Consider the following 19,432-nt stretch of genomic DNA (forward strand, 5'->3'; position numbering starts at 1 on the left):
TTCAACCTATCTCTCTCTACCGGCTCATTCCCATCTTCTTTCAAACACGCAAAAGTCACTCCCATACTCAAAAAAAAAAAAAACCCTCGACCCTAATTCTCCTGAAAGCTACCGTCCCATATCACTGCTTCCACTAACATCAAAAGTCCTGGAAAACCTTGTTTACAATCGCCTAACCCACTTCCTGTCCACCAACTCCTTGCTTGAGCCCCTGCAATCCAGATTCCGCCTCAAACACTCAACTAAGACTGCCCTTACCAAGGTTACTAACGATCTTCTCTCTGCTAAAAATATTGACCACTAATCTATACTCATCTTACTTGACCTATTTTACTTGCTTTTTACACAGTTGACCACCCCCTCCTCCTACAGACCCTTAGCTCTTTTGGCATCTGTGACACCGCTCTTTCCTGGATTCACTCCTATCTTTCACACAGGTCTTTTTCTGTGTCATTTGCCGGTGACTCCTCCTCTCCAATGCCTCTGTCTGTTGGAGTACCTCAAGGATCTGTTCTAGGTCATCTACTCTTTTCCTTTTATACTTCTTTGCTGGGTAAACTTAGCAACAGTTATGGCTTCTGTGACTGATACCCCGGCTACCCCGACTGGGTATCTCCGTCAAAAGGGTCCTGCTTCCTCCCTGCCCACTACAGCTGTGTAGCTGGCAAGTGACCACAGCCTGTAGCCACCTCTGATGCCTGACAGCACCAGTATTCAGGGTCCCACCCTGTGGCAGACTCCGGCTACCCAGACTAGGTAGCTCTACCAGAGGGTCCTTCCTCTGCCTGGAACAGGCTGCTATGTAGCCCAGGAAAGTGAGCCCACATAAATAACTAGACATACTATCAGGTGAAAAGATCAAAGAGAGGAAGTCCCAGTAGCATAAAATTAAATCCTTTATTCTTGGTTCAAATAAAATCAAACATGGATATTCACAGCAAAGACGATGTGGAAGGTGCTGAGGGCGCAGCACTAACTGGCTTACATGTTTCGGAAATGATCCGTAGTCATAGCCTGTAGTGCTGAGCCCCACACCTGTTTAAAAACAATTCAAACAAATGTGATAGGTTAAAATATACAACAACGCCCTCAAACTAAACCTGTGCACACCTGAATAGTAACTAGATGCCTGTACTACTAACACTAATTAGCATACTGAAAGGGTGTAATGTTGATAGTAGAAAACTGGCAGTAATATATACATAAGTAGACAAAAAACATAAATGGAATACTGCAAAGTAATTAGATCAGGGACTGTATATGTATGCCTAGATCTTACCTACAAAAGTGTCATGTAAAATATGCAGAAAATTAATAGATATATTCCACTGAACTAGATTAAAACTAAACAACTAGCCTGCAATTGTAAACCCAGATAAAAATGTGTATATCTAATCAAATGATAAGGTAGATAGTATATACTAGTAGTGCTAAGTGTATATCTAATCAAATGATAAGGTAAATAGTGTATACTGGGAGTGCCATGCTGACACATTTGCTGCATAATGATATTCAATATACAATGAATAATGACTAAAGAAATGTCCAAACGGATAAGCCCAAAAAGTATATTAATGGGAAAATCTAATGCCATATAGATCATAAAATATGATAAACCCATTGAGATATATAATTAAGGCTATTCAATGTGGATGATTGTAAATGCCTATAAAATTCCAAATTCATATTTAGGAGAATCCTAGATATGGACAAGACTTAGATATATTAGTCATTCTGGGAACAAAATACCATGGGAAAAATTAGACAGTATAAGTGGGCAGTTGATAATTAGTCTAAGCTGACACCTACATGTTACTGGGTAAGATAAGTATAGATAATAGTTTGAAAGAAGGCATAAATATTAGTCTATGCCAGAACTAACATGCTGGAGAGTAAAATGACAATGGCTTATTCTTTTATACCCTGTAGTATAACTGCCTGGGTGAAGAGACATAAATGTATACCTGTTAGATATATAGACGTGTAAGATACATAATCATTGGGATCCACTGAACCAACCCACTATACTATCAGGCTACAATCTTACAGTAATTAAACAGGGAGGGGAGTACAAGCCATAGCGTTTTTTCTGGAACACGAGTCAGATTACAATGAGACCTTTATCGAGTATGTGATTAAAGTAACCACTTTTCTACTTACACACAACTTTTTTAAGTTTGAGGATGTTTACTATCTCCAAAGATGTGGCACTGCCATGGGAGCTAAATTTGCACCATCATTACAATTGCAGGCTAGTTGTTTAGTTTTAATCTAGTTCAGTGGAATATATCTATTAATTTTCTGCATATTTTACATGACACTTTTGTAGGTAAGATCTAGGCATACATATACAGTCCCTGATCTAATTACTTTGCAGTATTCCGTTTATGTTTTTTGTCTACTTATGTATATATTACTGCCAGTTTTCTACTATCAACATTACACCCTTTCAGTATGCTAATTAGTGTTAGTAGTACAGGCATCTAGTTACTATTCAGGTGTGCACAGGTTTAGTTTGAGGGCGTTGTTGTATATTTTAACCTATCACATTTGTTTGAATTGTTTTTAAACAGGTGTGGGGCTCAGCACTACAGGCTATGACTACGGATCATTTCCGAAACATGTAAGCCAGTTAGTGCTGCGCCCTCAGCACCTTCCACATCGTCTTTGCTGTGAATATCCATGTTTGATTTTATTTGAACCAAGAATAAAGGATTTAATTTTATGCTACTGGGACTTCCTCTCTTTGATCTTTTCACTTTCCAGTACACCGGTAGCATTTGCTGAGTATGGGACATTGATCATCAGTTTGGAGCAAGTATGATGACCATCTGTGTTTATCCATACACTTACGGTCTTGGTGACCGCTGTTTTCATCACATAGTCTCACCGTGTTACGGAGCGGAGCAGGGGGGAGGAGCAACTTACACAAAACAAGGAAGTACTGCGGCTGGGATAAGTTGAGGCGGTAGAGGTACACCGCTTCGTCCTGGCGCCTTCCGGTGAATTTGCCCTTTTCCTGATTGGAGCCTTACCTGCACGGAGTGTGGCGGATGTAAAGCGGCAGAGGTATGCCAGAAGTACCCCCAATCCGCAGAACACGGGTGAGTGAAGGTTAACGTTTTATTTGGTTTGCCTAAGAGTGCCGGTTACTTGTTACAAGCATTGCAATTGGTTATTAGACAAGTATTATTTGCCTGTATTGTGCAATTACCTGGGGCAGCTCGCGATCAACAGACATTTCACATCACTCTGTTTTACACATATTGGCAACACATTTGGTGCACATACTTTGAATTTTATACCTTTTTGGAAACAGTTAAAAGTCTGAACGGCTGGCACAATAATAAGAGTTTCTCTTTGTTTATCATACTATCAGGTGAAACATGAACTGATTTTATTGTAAAACACACACTCCTTTTATAAACACAGCTCATCTTGATAAGACACTGGACAATCCCACAATTTTCCCACCATTCCCGCCCCTCCAGACAGACCGGTGCATCCATAGCAGCCATAGTCCCACAGAATCCCAGGACCCAGGGGTGACGGTTTCGGGGTGATCCAGGGTGTCCTTTGAAAGCTCACAGTCCCCAGATGCCACAGTCGTTACTGGGGACCAGAGATACAGTCCGTTGAAATTTATGGGGGGTAGGGGTGTCCAAAACCCCTGGTTCCCAAAGGAGCTCCGGTAATTCCCCTATCTCTTGTCCTCCCTAGGGGCTACCATCCCCAAAAGAGCGTAGCTCTGGGGCAAAGGGCAGCTGGAGCGACCAGGGGTAAAGTTAGCTGGTGTCCTGCTGTTCTGTGGCCGACCGGGAGTGTTGAGTTCCAGGAGCCCAGCCAGCCTGAGAGGGGTTAGGCAGATGTCCATTGTGAGGCTACTGACCAGGAGTTCCAGGAGCCCAGCCAGCGTAGGAGGGCTTTTCCCAGTCATCGATCAGTTCTTCCATGTCCAAGTTTACACAGCAAAACAACACATAGCACGCATCTGGGAGATCCCGTAAGCCATAAATGGCCTAATCTAATGTAACAGGGAGTGAGCCTTGTAGTGGGGGGGGGGCAGCCTTGGCTGTCTGGTATCCATGACATCTCCCCCCCCCTCGAGTTCGGCAGACCCGGCTAGACCCTCCACTGTTGGGAGAGGTTATCCCATCTCTCCTGGGCTTGGGGCATCCTGGGGGGTTCCTGCTGACATTTATTCCCTGAGCGCAGGGATAGTCACATGATGCAAAGTCCCAAACAGGTTTGCTAAGGCTGGCTCCCAAACAGTTGCTCTCTCACAAGTTCTAGTGTCTTTAGGTTCCATGGCCACACTGCCCTTCATTGGCTCCCCATTCACAGCCAAATTAAATTCAAACTTCTTACCCTTACATACAAAGCTCTCACCAACGCCTCTCCCCTCTACTTATCCTCTCTAATAAACAAATATACTCCAGCCCGTCCACTAAGATCCAACAATTACCTGCTTCTTGCATCCACGACTATCACCTCTTCTCATGCTAGACTGCAGGACTTCTGTCGTGCAGCACCTACCCTCTGGAACACTCTTCCTCATGCTGTCAGGCTTTTCCCTAATCTCTCTTCCTTTAAATGCTCCCTGAAGACTTTTCTGTTCAGAGAAGCCTACCACCCAACTCAATAATAAATTAATTTCACTTACCTAACAACATTTCCCTCATCTAACTCTGCATTAACATCTTTCTCAATCTTGCAGTCCTCACATCCTGTTTCTCAACCTCCTACCCTTCTAGATTGTAAGTTTCCACGGGAATAGGGCCCTCAATTCCTCCTGTATGTGTTTGTAAATATTGTCCTGTCTCCTACAAGTTTTTTTTATCATTGTTTTATCTAAATGAAAAAGAAAAAAAAGAGACAGGCGCAGCCCAACTCAAGTGTAAAACATTTAATAGGTAAGTGCACACACAGCTAAATTTCAACTTACAGGAATTAAAAAAAATAACAGGCACGTGGGCACGTCAATGTATCGGCATATGATCGGAGTACAACGGTTCCATGATTTTCTGGTTCTAAGTGCTTCCACCACCTCAGTTGATGCAATACCAAGTCTGGGGGTTGGGCTGTGACCAGTCTGTTTGGAGCCGATTGGGAGTGTGCAGAGACACAGTATGACTAATCTCTGCGCGTGTTTCGTCTGAGTCCGCTCATACTTTATCAAGAGAAAAAATGACAGGTATCTGGCACAAGAGCTCTGAACTGGCTTATAAATGAGCCAATGTGTCGACTTCCTGTTTTCATCTGGGCAATGGTAAGTCTCAAAAATCGGCCAATGATATAAATGTATCCATACAATATACAAAACTATACAGAATCGAAACATAAAAACATAAAAAATAGCTGGTAAATAAAATAGCTACATAAAATTCAAGAATTCCTTGGGCATGTACAAAAGAATTACATGTAAAAGCATGACCATATAATTATAAATTTTTAAAATAAAAATGTACAAATAAGCAATGAAAGAACATTCACAACCGTATCTATAACATTAAAACCATCAATGACAATGTGTGAAATAATGACTATAACTATGACATGTTATTGTAGAAAATAAATAACAAAACAACTCCATCAGTGAAAATTAGTGCAATAAGATAGCTGGACCAGCAGATGCACTGTTGTCATCTTAAAGGACAACAGTACATATAAGAAATTATACTTTGACCCCACCATTAAATTTAAAAACAAATTAAGTGTAATACTTAAAGATGCTAAAAATGAAAACATGGAAAATCATCCAATACCTACATTTTATCACTTGCCCAAAGTGCACAAGACTCTTATTGAACCTCCAGGAAGGCCCATCATTTCGGGCATAGGATCCCTTACCAACAATAACTCAATTTATATTGACCATTATTTACAGCTCATAGTCAAATCAACTAGAGCATATCTTCAAGATACAGTACACACTATCAATACATTTGAGGGATTAGAGTGGTTTGATAATAATATATGGATCACGTGTGAAGTATCATCGTTATACACGTGTATCCCACACATTTTAGGCATTAATCCTATACAGGAGTCATTAGAGAACACTCATATGTCAGATAAACATCTAGATTTTATTTTAGCAGGCATCAGTTTTATATTAAATCACAACTATTTCTGTTTTGAGGGTCAATTTTATCAACAAATACAAGGCACAGCGATGGGGACCATCTTTGCCCCATCGTATGCCAATTTTTTCATGAATCAATTTGAGAAGAAATATGTTTGGTCCAACAACCCCTACACAAATAATTTAATTTGATACTATCGGTATATAGTCATTATATGGAAAGGATCAGAGGGAGAGACTGGGGAATATATTAAGCATATTAATAATAATATCTATAATCTCAAATTTGTTTCCAAAATTGATAAACAACAGGTGGAATTCCTAGACCTTCTACTATTTGTAGACAACGAGAGGGTAGCAGTAGCAAATTATCGCAAGCCCACTGACAAAAATGTTTTTTTAAATGCAAAGAGTGGCCACCTTCCAAGGTGGAAAACCAATATCCCCTTAGGACAATACCAGAGAATTAAGAGGAACTGCACAAAAGAAGTTGACTATTTAAAAGAATCAAAACTATTAGATGCTAGATTCTTAGAAAAAGGATACGATCGAACCACCATTCAAATTGCTAGGGAACGAGTTGATAACATGAAAAGAGAAACCCTTTTGACACCTAAAAATCAGATTCCAGACAAACAGAAGAATATCAACATCAGGTTTATCACTACCTATAATCAAGGTAACAGGGAGATCCAAAATATTCTCAAGAAACACTGGGGAGTTCTAAAAGCAGATCTCATTTTAGGAGAGATATTGGATGAAGGACCGTTGGTTTCTTTTTAGGAAAAACAGAGACCACAGAAGATAAAAACAGTACCACATGGCTAACACAAAAACCAGGCACCTACAGGTGTGGATTCAAGAAATGTGGTATGTGTAGTTCTATCAGTGCAGGGAACACATTTTACAATTTTAATCAATCAAAGATATTCAAGATAAAATATAAATGTAACTGCAGCACCACTTATGTAGTGTATCTTTTGAGTTGTAAGTGCTATTTTATATATATATATATAAATATATATATATATCGCAAAAAGGAAGGCACTCGCCGGGTTTAATAAGGATAAAGTTTTATTCCTTATGAAGTAACGTTTCGGAGTTTTACCTCCGTTTTCAAACTGACAACCTGTCAGTTTGAAAACGGAGGTAAAACTCAGAAACGTTACTTCATAAGGAATAAAACTTTATCCTTATTAAACCCGGCGAGTGCCTTCCTTTTTGCGATATGTTGGATCTGTGAATTATGCAGGATCTCTTTGATGTGCACCCCGGTGGTTCAAAGGTTACCGTGAGTACTAGGCCATGCTATAAAGACTATATATATATATATATATATATATATATATATATATATATATATATATATATATATATATATATATATATATATATATATATATATATAGGTAGAACTAAAAGAAATGTACAAACCAGATTCAATGAACATGTTAAGAACATCAAGGCAGGTCTAAGAACACAGTGTCCCGGAACATTTCCGTACACATCATCATATGGATCCGAACAGCCTGAACATTAAAGTTATTGACTGGATTCCCAATAATAAATTCTCAAATAGGTTACTCACCTTGAGACGCAGGGAATCATATTGGATTTACACATTAGACTCCATGCACGCTCAAGGTTTAAATATGGAACTGGACCTACAAGCTTTTATTAATATTTTATTTATCTCCAGCACTGATTACAGCAACAAACAATATAAATTACAGATAAACCTTGTAAAGTACAATAACAAACATTATCACTACAACAGTACTGGGTTTTATCTTTTGTTGTATCTCCTTGACTCCCCTTACTCTCTCTATTTTCTACTCTCCACCCACAACTACCCTAGGTCTATATATTTACTCCTATTGGTATTGATCTGTTGGCAGCGGTATGCTCATTGCCAGATTGTCTCTCTCTCCTCCTCTTGTGTAAAATTGATATCTTAGTGTCTCACTTTGAGCTTTCCGACATATTCTCATGAGTCTTTGGCATTGTATCATATCCTTGATGTAGTAGAAGCACTATCTTCCATTTAGAGGTGAGTCTCTGAATGTTCAAATATTAACCTGTAACAACACTTTCTTCTCCATCCATACCCATTCCTCTCCCTCTTTGAAAGTCTACACTTCCCAATCCCATCTCGATGCATCACCCCCAGGGTCTTTCTTCCACTCCCCATCCTGCTATATCTAGGGTTCAAATGGTTTGTTTAGACTCTAAGGAGAAAATATTAAATTTTCCATGTAATTGAGCGTTCAGTACGTACTCAGAGTCTTTGAATGGGTAAATGATCTGCTTTTGGTGTATTAAGTCTAGGCTACAGATAAGGGGTTCCCACTTAGTTAAGAAATGTTTTGTCCTCTGTGTTATATCCCCATGTGTGTCTATTTGTTCATATACCATTTGTTTCTTTAATGTTTCTTTGAGGTGTGACAAACTTGGCAGTGTGGTTGTCATCCACTGTTTGAGAATGAGCTTTCTAGCTTGTAGTATTACATTTTGAATGAACTCTGTGTGTTTCCTTATCTCTCACTGTGAGTGTAGAAATATCACCATCTCTGTTGTTAGTCTGAGTCTTTCCCCAGTACTGTTCTCTATCCATTTCTGTGTCATGCCCCAGAATTTTGTTAACCTCGGACACTCCCATATCATGTGTATGATGTTTGGGTTGGAATGTGAGCATTTTGGACATAGGCCTGAAGTCTCCGGGTTCCATTTGTGGAACATTTTGGGTGTTATGTATGTATTGAGTACAAATTTTGTGTGTGACTCACATATTTCATTTGACAAGGAGGCCTTCCTCACCTTTGTGAAGCTTTGTTCTATACATTGGTCTATAGATGTCTGTTCAGTCAATGTGTTCCATATTTTTTGAAGGTGAGTTTTGGTGGCATTGTTAGGTGCAGTTTGGAGAGCGTTATAAGTGTGGGAGATAGAAGTCATCCCTCCTTTCATTAGAGTCAGTAGTCTGTAGATGTCACAGTTGGTGCTCGGCATGTCTCCGGTTCTCAGGAGGTGGACCTACAAGCTTTTATGTAACCAGGGAGTACACCCAATCATTTACACTTTAGACATTTGGTTTTGTGGGGAGGCCCACAATCTCTTTCATCTATTGTTAGTATTATTACTATTCTCTTATTCATTATTTTTATTTTTTACATTGATCACTTACGTACATTGTGGATTATGCATATTGCTGAAATTCTGTCAGTATCAGTGAATTGCCATAGTATATTGATAGGGTATATACATCTATTGTATCATCTATTAATATTTAACATATATCCATTCTGACTGCTGGTCCAGATATCTTATCGCACTAATTTTCACAGATGGAGTTGTTTTGGTATTTATTTTCTACAATAACATGTCATAGTCTCCACAGCTCTAATTACATTAGTTCCCCATAGTGCAAAACCTAGCATTTCGAAATTCCGAACTTCTGCTAGTCATTATTTCACACATTGTCATTGATGGTTTTAATGTTATGGATACGGTTGTGAATGTTCTTTCATTGCTTATTTGTAAATTTTTATTTAGAAATTTATCATTATATGGTCATGGTTTTTCATGTAATTCTCTTTTGTACATGCGCAAGGAATTCTTGAAGTGTATGTAGCTATTTTATTTACCAGCTATTTTTTATGTTTTTATGTTTCTATTCTGTATCGTTTTGTATATTGTATATATACATTTATATCATTGGCCGCTTTTTGAGACTTACCATTGGTAAGAAGAAAACAGGAAGTCGACACATTGGCTCATTTATAAGCCAGTTCAGAGCTCTTGTGCCAGATACCTGTCATTTCTTCTCTTGATAAAGTCTGAGCGGACTCAGGCAAAACACGCTTAGACATTAGTCACGCTGTGTCTCTGCACACTCCCAATCGACTCCAAATAGACTGGTCACGGGCCAACCCCCAGACTTGGTGATGCATCAACTGAGGTGGTGGAAGCGCTTAGAACCAGAAAATTATGGAACCGTTGTACTCCGATCATATGCAGATACATTGACGTGCCTATTATTTTTTAACTCCTGTAAGTTGCCATTTAGCTGTGTGTGCACTTACCTATTAAATGTTTTACACTTGTGTCGGGCTGCGCCTGTCTCTTATTTTTCTTTTTCAGCTTCTCCTTGATTGGGTGTTCATTTGAAAATACACACCCTTAACCACGGGCAGCAAACGACTTTGTGGGATTTCACAAACAGTACAGGATTACTTCACAATTATTTTGAGATCCCAACAGCCTCTCATACTCCACTATTAGGTGAAACCAGCTTTATTTACTCATCTATCTTCATATGGTGATAAATCTCTATAGCTGCTGGGCGCCTGATACCGGTACTGTGTGTTTTATCTAAATGAATTGTATCCATGGACAGTGCTGCGGAATATGTTGGCGCTTCATAAATAAAGTATAATAATAATAGAGTATGATAGCATTTGTTTCCACAAATTTTTTATTTTGGTCTGCATATAATTACAGAAAGCTGCTATATATCTTTATAAAAAAAATTCAATGTAAAATGGCTTGTTGGTCTAGGGTTATGATTCTTGCTTCGGTTGTGAGAGGTCCCGGGTTCAAATCTAGACGAGCCCACTCTTTCTGAAAATAGAAAACCACTGAACTATATCCTTTAAATAGAATTCTCCTGAAGATTTAACTTCCTCAGATGCTTTCTCCGTGTATCTCATTCACAAAGAAATTATATTTCCTGCAGTCATGTGAAGGATACTAAACATTGGAAAGACTTGTTTTTGATTTTCCTTTTTGATGATACTTTCCCAGCCATTTCAAACCAAATGCTTTCTGGCATTGCAACTGTGTCGGTCTGGCTTCTTGATCTAGGGGTATGATTCTTACTTTGGGTTCCTGAGGTCGGGAAACTGATGTGGTACAAAAAGATTAGGAAAATTATTTGGCCAATTATCAAATCATGTTTTTTGGAAAAAACACTGACAGACAGAAACTCATACCTACTGGACAGACAATTTAACCAACAAAATCAAAGTACCAACAAGGAAAACATCACAAAATATAGAGTTGTTCCACAGAATATTTTTCAGATATTTTGCTCATTAATAATAGAATTTATGAACCCAGGGATTGAAGGTGATGGGACAAATTTCGCATGCTGCCCATTCTGGTGTATATTTCAGTGTTGTGTTTCTTTAGGTGAGGAAGTTGCTTTTTTCCGGCACACGTCATAGAATAAACATCAAACTCTTAAGTGCTCTGATTTGTTTAATGTCAGGATTAAGGGTAAAAGAGCATTGCACAACAGTTGTAGACCCTATATTTGAAGAATGATCTCTCTGCGGACAGGGATTCCGTGTTAACACCTTTGCAGCCTTGTTTTTCTTCACCATACTGAGACCTTTGAAACTTAGGTTTTATTATAGTCTGCTTGGTTAAGATGTGGTATTACAATTCTCTCAGTGTTTAAGGCAGTTGATATCTTCAGGAGTCCTCCATTCTAATAAGCATCCTGATAGCAAGTTTTTTCTGCGAGGACCTGTGCTCCCTGTTGACTCCAAATCATGCCAGTATTCAATCTGACAACACATGTGTTGTTGTCTCCACAGGAGGGTTTGCATCAGATTTCAGCTTGAGATATATCTATTCCATTGTAGTTTAGTGATATCATTGCGTGTTTTGTGAATTCTTCTAAGATGACACTTTATCAACACTATGATGAGTTCACACAAAGGTGTGAAATTACTAAACCAACTAGATTCCACAAGTCACTGCTGAGATTTGAACTCAGGACCTCCTGTTTACGAGACAGGCACTTTAACCAACAAAGCCACAGCGCCAAATGCACCTCAGATGTACCATGTTGAAAAATTGTATTATTTGTAACTGGGAAAATGTAATTTCAAATAGGAGATCAAATGTAAAAATTTCAAAAATATCACTAATAGAACATGATATTAATGCCAAGGTACAATATCAGGTGCATTATCCCATATCCCTATGGCTAAGCAACAGCTACAACAAACTATCTGCTGGCATTGCCCAGCATAGAGTACGACAGCGTCTGTTTCCACAAATTTAATTTTTTGGTATATAATTACAGCTGCTATATATCTTTGTACTACAAGACTGAAAACCTAATCATTTTTTTAAGTGGGAAATGTTTTAGAAGCAAATTTGAAAATGTTAACAAAATTAAACTGGCTCGTTGGTCTAGAGGTATGGCTCTCACTTTGTGTGCGAGGTTCCGGGTTCAAATCCTAGACGAGCCAAGCTTTTCTGAAAATAGAAAACCACTGGACTATATCATTTAAATAGAATTCTCCTCAAGATTTAACTTTCTCATACGCTTTCTCTGTGTATCTCATTCACAAAGAAATTATATTTAATGCAATCATCAGATGGATACTAAACATACGCCTAGATTACGAGACTTGGAAATACCGCAAATCCATTTACGTCAATTGCGTATCCTATTTTTTCAATGGGACTTGCATAGTGCCGGTATTACGAGTCTGACAAAAAGTGAGCGGTAAACCCTCTCCTGTCAAGACTGGTACCATATATTAAAGTCAGTAGTTAAGAGTTTTACACTACAACGCCGTAGTATAAAACTCTTAACTAAAGTGCTAAAAAGTACACTAACACCTATAAACTACCTATTAACCCCTAAACTGAGGCCCTCCCGCATCGCAAACACTATAATAAAAATGTTAACCTCTAATCTGCTGAACCGGACATCGGCGCCACTATAATAAATATATTAACCCCTAAACCGCTGCATTCCCGCCTCGCAAACACTATAATAAAAATTTTAACCCCTAATCTGCCGAACCGGACATCACCGCCACTATAATAAATATATTAACGCCTAAACCACCGCACTCCCGCCTTGCAAACATTAGTTAAATATTATTAACCCCTAATTTGCCGCCCCCAACGTCGCCGCCACTATACTAAAGCTATGAACCCCTAAATCTAAGCCTAACCCTAACACCCCCTGACTTAAATATAATTAAAAGAAATCTAAATAAAATTCCTATCATTTAATAAATTATTCCTATTTAAAACTAAATACCTATAAAATAAACCCTAAGCTAACTACAATATAACTAATAATTACATTGTAGCTATCTCAGGGTTTATTTTTATTTTACAGGCAAGTTTGTATTTATTTTAACTAGGTAGAATAGTTACTAAATAGTTATTAACTATTTAATAACTACCTAGTTAAAATAAATACAAAAGTACCTGTAAAATAAAACCTAACCTAAGTTACACTAACACCTAACACTACACTACAATTAAATTATTTACCTAAATTAAATACAATTAAATTAAATTATCTAAAGTACAAAAAAAACACTAAATTACAGAAAATAATAAACAAATTACAAGATTTTTAAACTAATTACACCTAATCTAATCCCCCTAACAAAATAAAAAAGCCCCCCAAAATAAAAAAAATCCCTACCCTACACTAAATTACAAATAGCCCTTAAAAGGGCCTTTTGGGAGGCATTGCCCCAAAGTAATCAGCTCTTTTACCTCTAAAAAAAAAGGTACAAATCACCCCCCAACATTAAAACCCACCACCCACACAACCAACCCTACTCTAAAACCCACCCAATCCCCCCTTAAAAAAACCTAACACTAACCCCTTGAAGATCACCTTACCTGGAGACGTCTTCACCCAACCGGGCCGAAGTCCTCAACGAAGCCAGGAGAAGTCTTCATCCAAGCCGGGCAAAGTGGTCCTCCAGACGGGCAGAAGTCTTCATCCAGACGGCATCTTCTATCTTCATCCATCCAGCGCGGAGCGTGTCCATCTTCAAGACATCCAACACGGAGCATCCTCTTCATCCAACGGCTCTTCTGGAATGAAGGTTCCTTTAAATGACGTCATCCAAGATGGCATCCCTTCAATTCCGATTGGCAGATAGAATTCTATCAGGTAGAAAAAATCCTATTGGCTGATTCAATCAGCCAATAGGATTGAAGTTCAATCCTAATAGGATTTTTTCTACCTTAATTCCGATTGGCTGATAGAATTCTATCAGCCAATCGGAATTGAAGGGACGCCATCTTGGATGACATCATTTAAAGGAACCTTCATTCCAGAAGAGCCGTTTGATGAAGAGGATGCTCCGCATCGGATGTCTTGAAGATGGACCCGCTCCGCTCCGGATGGATGAAGATAGAAGATGCCGTCTGGATGAAGACTTCTGCCCGTCTGGAGGACCACTTTGCCCGGGTTGGATGAAGACTTCTCCCGGCCCGGCTTTATTGAGGACTTCAGCCCGGTTGGGTGAAGACGTCTCCCGGTAAGGTGATCTTCAAGGGGTTAATGTTAGATTTTTTTAAGGGGGGATTGGGTGGGTTTTAGAGTAGGGTTGGTTGTGTGGGTGGTGGGTTTTAATGTTGGGGGGGATTTGTACCTTTTTTTTACAGGTAAAAGAGCTGATTACTTTGGGGCAATGCCCCACAAAAGGCCCTTTTAAGGGCTATTTGTAATTTAGTGTAGGGTAGGGCTTTTTTTTATTTTGGGGGGCTTTTTTTATTTTGTTAGGGGGATTAGATTAGGTATAATTAGTTTAAAAATCTTGTAATTTGTTTATTATTTTCTGTAATTTAGTGTTTGTTTTTTTTGTACTTTACATAATTTAATTTAATTGTATTTAATTTAGGTAAATAATTTAATTGTAGTGTAGTGTTTGGTGTAATTGTAACTTAGGTTAGGTTTTATTTTACAGGTACTTTTGTATTTATTTTAACTAGGTAGTTATTAAGTAGTTAATAACTATTTAATAACTATTGTACCTAGTTAAAATAAATACAAACTTGCCTGTAAAATAAAAATAAACCATAAGCTAGCTACAATGTAACTATTAGTTATATTGTAGCTAGCTTAGGGTTTATTTTATAGGTAAGTATTTAGTTTTAAATAGGAATAATTTACACCTAGATTATGAGTCTTGCATTAGCCTTAAAAAGCAGCATTGAGGGGTCCCAACGCTGCTTTTTAATGCCCGCTGGTATTACGAGTCTGACAGGTACAGGTGTGCCGCTCACTTTTTTTCCGCGATTTTAGCATACCGCAAATTGCCTTACGTCAATTGCGTATCCTATCTTTTCAATGGGATTTTCCTAACGCTGGTATTACGATTGCTGGAAAAAGTGAGCGGTACACCCTCTCCTGTCAAGACTCCTACCGCATTTAAAAGTCAGTAGTTAAGAGTTTTATGGGCTAACGCCGTAACATAAAACTCTTAACTAAAGTGCTAAAAAGTGCACTAACACCCATAAACTACCTATTAACCCCTAAACCGAGCCCCCCCCCCCCACATCGAAAACACTACAATAAAAAATGTAACCCCTAATCTGCCTACCAGACATCGCCGCCACTGTAATAAATTTAGTAACCCCTAAACCGCCGCACTCCCGCCTCGCAAACACTAGTTAAATTGTATTAACCCCTAATCTGCCATCCCTAACATCGCCGACACCTACCTACATTTATTAACCCCTAATCTGCCGCACCCAACGTCGCCGCCACTATATTAAATTTATTAACCTCTAAACCTAAGTCTAACCCTAACACCCCCTAACTTAAATATAATTTAAATAAATCTAAATAAAATTACTACAATTAAATAAATTATTCCTATTTAAAACTAAATACTTACCTATAAAATAAACCCTAAGCTAGCTACAATATAACTAATAGTTACATTGTAGCTATCTTAGGATTTATTTTTATTTTACAGGCAAGTTTGTATTTATTTTAACTAGGTACAATAGTTGTTAAATAGTTATTAACTATTTAATAACTACCTAGCTAAAATAAAAACAAAAGTACCTGTAAAATAAACCATAACCTAAGTTACAATTACACCTAACACTACACTACAATTAAATTAATTACCTAAACTAACTACAATTAAATACAATTAAATTAAATAAATTGAAGTACGAAAAACAACAAACACTAAATTACAGAAAATAAAAAAATAATTAAAATTTTTTAAACTAATTACACCTAATCCCCCTAATAAAATAAAAAAGCCCCCCAAAAAAATAAAATTCCCTACTCTATACTAAATTACAAATAGTCCTTAAAAGGGCCTTTTGCGGGGCATTGCCCCAAAGTAATCAGCTCTTTTACCTGTAAAAAAAATACAATACTCCCCCAACATTAAAACCCACCACCCACACACCCAACCCTACTCTAAAACACACCCAATCCCCCCTTAATAAAACCTAACACTAACCCCTTGAAGATCATCTACCTTGAGACGTCTTCACCCAACCGGGCCGAAGTCCTCAACGAAGCCGGGCACAAGTGATCCTCCAGACGGCAAGAAGTCTTCATCCGTTCCGGGCAGAACAGGTCCTCCAGAGGGGCAGAAGTCTTCATCCAGGCAGCATCTTCTATCTTCATCCTTTCCGGCGCGGAGCGGGTCCATCTTCAATCCAGCTGACGCGGAGCATCCTCTTCCAACGATGTCCAGCCGACGAATGACGGTTCCTTTAAATGACGTCATCCAAGATGGTGTCCCTTGAATTCCGATTGGCTGATAGGATTCTATCAGCCAATCGGAATTAAGGTAGGAAAAATCCTATTGGCTGATGCAATCAGCCAATAGAATTGAGCTTGCATTCTATTGGCTGATTGGAACAGCCAATAGAATGCGAGCTCAATCCAATTGGCTGATTGGATCAGCCGATAGGATTGAACTTCAATTCTATTGGCTGATTGCATCAGCCAATAGGATTTTTCCTACCTTAATTCCGATTGGCTGATAGAATCCTATCAGCCAATTGGAATTCAAGGGACGCCATCTTGTGTGACGTCATTTAAAGGAACCTTCATTCGTCGGGTGGACTTCGTTGGAAGAGGATGCTCCGTGTCAGCTGGATTGAAGATGGACCCGCGCCGGAAGGATGAAGATAGAAGATGCCGCCTAGATGATTCTTCTGCCCCTCTGGAGGACCTCTTCTGCCTGGATCAGATGAAGACTTCTGGCCGTCTGGAGGATCACTTGTGCCCGGCTTCTTGGAGGACTTCGGCCCGGCTGGGTGAAGACGTCTCAAGGTAGGATGATCTTCAATGTGTTAGTGTTAGGTTTTATTAAGGGGGGATTGGGTGGGTTTTAGAGTAGGGTTGGGTGTGTGGGTGGTGGGTTTTAATGTTGGGGGGGTATTGTATTTTTTTTTACAGGTAAAAGAGCTGATTACTGTGGGGCAATGCCCAGCAAAAGGCCCTTTTAAGGGCTATTTGTAATAAGTGTAAGATTAGGGGTGTTTAGACTCGGGGTTCATGTTAGGGTGTTAGGTGTAGACGTAAAATGTATTTTCCCATAGGAAACAATGGGGTTGCGTTAGGAGCTGAACGCTGCTTTTTTGCAGGTGTTAGGTTTTTTTTCAGCCGTCTCAGCCCCATTGTTTCCTATGGGGAAATTGTGCACGAGCATGTTTAGCCAGCTCACCGCTACCGTAAGCAGCGCTGGTATTGAGGTGAGATGTGGAGCAAAATTTTGCTCAACGCTCACTTTTCTGCGGCTAACGCCAGCTTGCAGAAAACTCGTAATACCAGCGCAGTCTTAAGTGAGCGGTGAGAAAAAAAGGCTTGTTAGCACCGCACACCATTACCGACAAAAACTCCTAATCTAGCCGTTAGATAATTATAGTAATTTTATTTATATTTATTTAAATTTTATTTAAGTTAGGGGGTGTTAGGGTTAGGGTTAGACTTAGGCTTTTGGGTTAATAACTTTAATATAGTGGCGGTGACGTTGGGGGCTACAGATTTGGGGTTAATAAATATAATGTAGGTGTCGGCGATGTTGGGGGCAGCAGATTAGGGGTTCATACAGTTCAATTGCCATGGAGCCAAAGTCTTTCACATAGTCTTTTGTTATACAAATGGGCTACATAGCATAGCTATCTGGGATATCACTGTTCAAATAGGGCAAGTACTGAATGACCCGGCTTTCGTGTCTTTGCAGGGGAAAAGTAAGCATTTCAACATGGGGCCATAGTCTAAAGGCAGCAGGCGTAAACCAGGCTCCTCCAATGCACAGTGGCGAGATTGGTCTCGTTACAAATGTAGGTGGCGGCGGTGTCCGGAGCGGCAGATTAGGGGTTAATAAATATAATGCAGGTGTTTCGGCGATGTCGGGGGCGGCAGATTAGGGGTGTATAGGCTCAGGGTTCATGTTACGGTGTTAGGTGTAGACATAAATGTATTTTCCCCATAGGAATCAATGGGGTTGCGTTAGAAGCTGAACGCTGCTTTTTTGCAGGCGTTAGGTTTTTTTTCAGCTGGCATTCCCTGTTGCTTCCTATGGGGAAATCGTGCACGAGAACATTAAGCCAGCTCACCGCTAACGTAAGCAGCGCTGGTATTGAGGTGAGATGTGAAGCAAAATTTTGCTCTACGCTCACTTTTTTGCGGTTAACATCGGGTTTGTAAAAACCCGTAATACCAGCGTTGTCTGTAAGTGAGCGGTGAGCATAAACTGCTCGTTAGCACCGCATAGCTTCTAATGCAAAACTCGTAATCTAGGCGATAGGAAAGACTTCTTAGCCATATACTTCCCCAGCCATATCAAACCAAATGCTATTACTTTAGTATTTTTTTATTTTTTGTAATTTAGTATTTTTTATTTTTTGTAATTGTAGATTTAATTTTTTTAATAGTGTTAGTTTTTTTTTAATTTGTAATTTAATTTATTTAATTGATAGTTATTTTAATTTTAGTCTAATAGTAATGTTATTTTAATATATAGTTTAAACTTAGGTTTTTTTAATTTCACAGGTAAGTTTTTATTTATTTTAAGATCGGGATCTTGTAATTTTAGGCGCTTAAAAGTTAGGGGGTTGTTAGGTTTAGGGGTTAATAGTTTAATTTAGTGTTTTTTGCGATGTTGGGGGCTGGTGGTTTAGGGGTTAATAGGTTTATATAGTAGTAGTGATGTGGGAGGCCAGAGGTTTAGGGGTCAATAACTTGATTTAGTGGCGTCGATGTCAGGGAGCGGTGGAATAGGGGTTAATATCTTTATTATAGTGTGGGCGATGTTGGGGTGTGGGGAATAGGGGTTAATAACTTTAGTATCGTGGCAATGATGTCAGGGAGCGGCGGAATAGGGGTTAATAAATTTTGTTAGTAGCGGTCATGTCCGGCAGATTAGGGGTTAATAACTTTAAAATAGTGTTTGCGATGCAGGAGGGCCTTAGTTTAGGGGTTAATAGGTAGTTTATGGGTGTTAATGTACTTTGTAACACTTTAGTTATGAGTTTTGTGTAACAGTTTTGTTGCGTAAAACTCAAAACTACTAGTCTCAGATTGTGCAA

Source organism: Bombina bombina, chromosome 4 (genome assembly GCF_027579735.1).
Source record: "Bombina bombina isolate aBomBom1 chromosome 4, aBomBom1.pri, whole genome shotgun sequence".
Taxonomy (NCBI): Eukaryota; Metazoa; Chordata; class Amphibia; order Anura; family Bombinatoridae; genus Bombina; species Bombina bombina.